Source organism: Crocodylus porosus, unplaced genomic scaffold (assembly GCF_001723895.1).
Source record: "Crocodylus porosus isolate Cpor-Errol unplaced genomic scaffold, CroPor_comp1, whole genome shotgun sequence".
Taxonomy (NCBI): Eukaryota; Metazoa; Chordata; order Crocodylia; family Crocodylidae; genus Crocodylus; species Crocodylus porosus.
Window position 1 is genome coordinate 92,152,217 of NW_017728943.1, and position 5,918 is coordinate 92,158,134.

A 5,918-nucleotide genomic window follows, 5' to 3' on the forward strand; every position below is an offset into this window, starting at 1 on the left:
AGGCGGCACCTACCTACCTACGTTCCAGAAGAAGATGACTTAATTGTATTTGAATAAATGTAGATTGTTGTACTATACTTAATAAAAATAAGACATCCCCTGAAAATAAGCCATAGTGTGTCTTCTTGAGGAAAAATAAATATAAGACAGTGTCTTATTTTCGGGGAAACACGGTATGTGAGTGGAGAAGCAGGCTCTGAATAACAATATAACTAGCGTATTCATGCTACTGATATTCCGAGTGATTGATCTGGCAGTGATGAGGCACAAGCTGGCTATGCTATGGGGGATAAAACCATAAGGGCTCCATGTCATCATGGGCTTGGGGTCAGGGATTCCTTTTATCTAGTCATGCCTTTATTTTCTGTATAGCCAAAAGCTCACGTGAGAGACCCCTGACACCTGATGGGGTTAACAGTTTTAAAAAAGTCACTGGCTTTCCTGATTACATAAGCTTGAAGTTATAATGCATGAAAAGCTCAGGCCTAGACTGGTTTATATTAGATGACAAGAAGATTTCAGTATTGCCAAACCAAAGGCTCAAGAAGCTAACAAGGCCTCCTCAATTCTGACATTTTAAAATATTCTTTGCTTTTTTTGGTGTAGCAATTCACACAGAATAGGAGGAAGGAAGCCAGGTTGCAGGACTTCCAGAGTTTGGAGGAGGCAGTAGGGGTGCCTGTAGATGTGCTGAGAGGATTCTCCAACATGCTGTAATTACAGCATGTTGGAGCACACTTGATTCATTGAGTCTGCTGCAGTGGTAATTACTGCGCTCCAGCATCCTCCTGCGTCTCATGCATCAGCGTCTCCATGCTACAAAATGGCTTTTTTGACAAGCTTTAGATAAAGCACCCCTGCCACCATTTTGAAGCATAGGGATGCTGATATATGAGATGTGGAGGCTGGCTGGAGTGCAGTAATTACCACGCCCCAGCAGACTCAATTAATCAAGTCTGCTCCAACGCATTGTAATTACAGTGCATCAGAGCAGCCTCTACACTTGGAAATAGACACCCTCCATTGCAAGGTACTAGGAAAATGAGCATTAGCCAGCCTTAATGGGCATTAACTAAAGTACATGCTTTTTAAGCAATGCTTAATGCATATTAGCCTATTTTAATGCACATTAAGTAAAACACATGGGGCATTTTTACACATGCAAGTCCTGCTGTGCTGAGCACTTTGAAGAACGCCTGGTACAGCAACACGTACAGTTGTATAAGCAGCAAAATGCGTGTCAGCACTGAGAAAACGGTGGTGGCCCACTTGAACTTTAACACAGAAGGTGCTGTAGTTCAAACACATACTGCCCCCATTTTCTGCATGCTGACGCACATTTTGCTGCTCATACAACTGATTTGATTAATTGAATCTGCTCTGAAGCAGTGGATCTCCAGTGCATGGCAGGAGAAAAAGGTATGTGTATAAATGCCCATGGTTTTATACATGATACTTTAATTTGCATTAAAATAAGATAATGCACATTAAAGCACACGCCGTGTGTAGACACGCCGTGTTATTCATAAATGTTTAAGCCAAAAGGAACCATTGTGGTGACCCCCAATCTGACTTTGTCACGTGTCCTCCAAGACTGAGTCACAGAAGATGGAAATTCTACTATAATTTGTTCTTTTTTTTCTCAGGTGAGAACAAAAAATAGTTGAGATTTAAAAAAATGTCAGTGGCAGCAGCTGGCAGGAAGGGGCAGGGCCTGCCTCATATATACACCCCAGGGCTGAGACCAGGAGGGCAGTTCCCTGCCAGCAGCTAAGGGGGAAGGAGGTCTCCAAGAGCAAGCAAAAAGGAGAGGCCTGACTGCAGGTGCAGCTTCTGATACTGTTGGGGGACCCCTGCTGTGGCTTGAATGATGTTATAGCCTGGCGGCTTGAATTTATGTTATAAACATGGGACTTGCAGATTGATTTTTGTTTATAAGACTGGTGGTTTGGGTGAGGCTATTTGGGGAAGGAGGAGGCCTCATTGGGGGCCCATGCCAGCATGGATACCCCGGCGCCAGAGAGGGTGTGGCATTTAGGGTGCACAGACCCAGGCGCTGGTGAGGCGCAGAGCGAGACAAGGCTGCAGAGAGCCCAGGGAGGACAAGGGGGCCAAGTTACAAGGCCTAGACCAGACAATGTTGGTACCATCTGCAAGGCTTGAGGCATCATAAAGGCGTGGTTGGCACCATGCATAGCCCATAAGGCTAGGGTGCCCTGAAACACTCATTGTGACATCTGTTTTGGAGCGGGACACACCAGAGGTCCAGAAACCCACGGGGTCCAGAGAATCAATCAAGACTGTGTCCAAGAGGACTTAAAGGCAGCCTCTCTATTAATCATTCCATCAAAGACGTGGGGGGCAAGAATAGAGGGTGCCCATTGGGCCAACTTGGCACGGTAAAGGGGCTTTGGGGAGATCATGGCCATCCTTTAGGACCCCATTCCATGACAACTGGATGCAGGATGGATTATAAGAGGAGATGCAGGATGTTCAAGTACTTGACCAAGGTGGATTAGGATGACACGCAGGCACCTAAATTCATATGGAATACAGGAAGATATAATGGATGCTTCCGGGCAAGTGTGCATGTGAGACTTGCAACTCTGCCAACCTGTTTGTGGCACTGCAAACTGCATACAGCAAAAGTACAAATATATGCCTTCTGCAAATTTGCAGTGAGGTGCCAAAATTTGATACCGGGATGTCCTGGTGTCAAAAAATAAAAAACCCGCCACTAATTTAGTGCAGCACATGCAGCAACAACATGCACCATAAGAAACAAGTCCTGGTTGTCCAGAGCCACACTCTGCCTGCCAGCCGGGATCCATGTAGCTGCTACCCTGGGAAGCCCTTAGGATCACCGTGGGGCCAGCACAGGAGCTGGGCTCAGCCTCCCTACCCCACCTGGGACAATTTGGCGGGCACCGGAGCACACATGCAGGGGTGTACCCTGGTGCACAAAGCAGTGGCACAAATAGGTGCTGCTGTTTTTTGTGTCCTTGGAAATGCATGCCTCTCCATGTGGGGACGTGCCCAATTATTGTACTGCTATCAAATGCCCAAACACAAGCTATTATGATGTAATTGTTACTTCTCTGAGATTCTGAAGTTAGACAAATGTAGCAAAATCACTCCAGATTTTATCATCCAGGGTCAAAGTTAGGAAAATTTGCTCTAGCAACCTCCCAAGCAACAGCCTTTCCTTTCCCCTCCCCTTTTAAAGTAGATAAAATGTACATTTGACCAAACAGGTGGAATAGGATCTGGCTTGTATTTAAGATTTCCATTTCTCAATATTTTCAAAGCTAGCATTCCTGGTAATGAATTGGCTGTCAAGTCGAATTAAACTTTGAACCAGGAAACAAGTATAAACAGAGGCAGGGACTAGGAAGACAGAATTCAGCGGAGCCAGGGAGTCAGGCTTATCTCTAGGCCTAGATAGACAGACAGTTATTCCTTATGTTAGCTCTCATTTTCTATTGCCCTAATTTCTTGAAAACTCCTAAACACTCGGGTCTCTCTTTATGCAAATTTGTTTTGTGCAAATTCACTTATATGCGATAACCTTATCTATACCAGAAACTTGCTTTGTGCAAGAAAAATTTGATCTTATGCAAAGGAGCATGCAACGCAGCTAGCTATGCAGTGATGCGAGTACAGCATTGTGAGAGGGTGAATGAAGCAGCATGCAGTTGCCTCAGTCTCGCATCGTCCATTGTTTTGTGCGGTGCTGCGCTACTTGAACTTGTATCAGTGGTACTCAATAGGGGGTGTACATGCACCCCCTGAGAGCACTGGTGCACCCCGGGACAGCAGTGTTCCCTGCTTAGGCAACGAGGAGGGGGGGCAGGCAAGAGTGCTTGTGCTCTTCCATGACAGCGCCGGCTGGGGAGTGGGGGCGCCAGGAGAAGTGATTCCTGCGGTCTCCCCATGGTCCACAAATACTTCTGATCCACTTCCAGGTCCGCCGCTAAGCACATAGGGACCCCCCGCCCCGCGCTCCTGTGGGACACTCCATCCATCCCACCATCTCAGCATTCACAAACTGTACCTGGTACTTTGAGGTATGTAGAAATAACATTTAAGGTTGTGTCTAGGGCCAAAGAATCGCTGATTCTCCAAATCAGAATCAAATCTTCAAATTCAGATTAGGCCAAATCGAATCAGGACAGTGATCCAAATCAACCAATTGAATTACAGTCCCTCAAATCGGGCCGAATCTGAATCAAATATGGCCACTTTGCACACCCCTAATTAGCATGCATCACCTTTAATCTCTTTAGTGGGTTAAATTTATCCAGAATGCAATATTATTAAATTCTAGGGTTAACCAAGACACTAAAAGTTAATTAATGCAGATCTGCACTGGCTTCATTGAAGTTGTAATTTTAATAGTTAAATTGGTGCAAATGGCTAGATAGGCACTTCCTTTTTTCAGCTGATTTTGATTTAGCTTAAAGTTGTTCCTAATTAAATAAGCTTGCTGCACTGAAAGAAGTATATTGGTTTAAAAATATACCTTAAGTTAAACTGGCACACTTTCTCCTCCTTAAAAAATCAGCCTTATTTGTTGTTCTGATATTCTGTAACAGTAGGGGCCAACTTATTTGGCAGGCCTGTCAGAAATTAACTGACCGGCCCCTTCCACTGCCCAGTATATTGCTCTGCTTTTTCCTGTGCTCCCTGCCCAACCTGCTATTGTGCTGCCTGCCTGCTCTCTGATCTGCTGCTTGACACCCACAAAGGCTGCCCGTCCCACATACGCTGCAGATTGGCCACCCCTGCTTGTTCTATAATATGTATTCATTGTGAGGTTTTAAATATTGTGTGTCAAACACATTTAAGCAATGATCTTTATACTAAACAAATAGGAGTGTTGCTGAAATTCCTAGTCATCTCATAACCAGGGATCTGGGTTTTCCATTCCCCATGGCATCTCCACCATGGAGTGCTGTGAGAATTGGCAGAGGTCATTGCGGGACCCTGGCACAGCTTTACGAGCACTCGTGGTGCTCTGGCATAGTGCCAGAGGACTGAAGAAGGGCCAATGTGGTCCCCATTTTCAAAAAAGGGAGAAAGGAGGACCCAGAAAACTACAGGCCTGTTAGTCTTACCTCGATCCTGGGAAAGCTCTTTGAGAAAATTATCCAGGAGCACATCTTTGAGGGACCAGCAGGGGAGATTATGCTTAGGGGCAATCAACATGGGTTCATTAGAGGCAGGTTCTGTCAGACCAACCTGGTGGCCTTCTACAACCAGGTCACAAAATCTTTGGATGCAGGTGTCGCAGTGGACATAGTCTTTCTGGATTTTAGGAAGGCCTTTGACACTGTCTCTCACCCCATCCTTATTACAAATTTAGGCGATTGTGGTGTTGATGCTGACACAGTCAGATGAGTCGCAAATTGGCTGGAGGGCTGCACCCAGAGAGTGGTGGTGGACGGGTCTTATTCGACCTGCAGGGATGTGGGCAGTGACATCCCCCAGGGCTCGGTCTTTGGGCCCGCACTGTTCAACATCATCAGCGACTTGGACAAAGGGGTGAAAAGCACCTTGTTCAAATTCGCAGATGACACTAAAATGTGGGGAAAAGTGGGCATGCTAGAAGAGAGAAACCAGCTACAACTAGATCTGGACAGGTTACAGTGGTGGGCGGATGAGAATAGGATGGGATTCAACACTTAAAAGTGCAAGGTGCTGCACCTGGGGAGGAAGAACCAGCACCATACCTACAGGCTGAGGAACTCCCTTCTCATCTGTGCAGAGGCAGAAAAGGATCTTGGAGTCATCATTGATGCCAGGATGAACATGGGCCAGCAGTGTGGGGATGCAGTCAGGAAGGCCAACCACACCTTGTCATGCATCCACAGATGCATCTCAGGCCGGTCCAGGGAGGTGATCCTCCCCCTCTATGC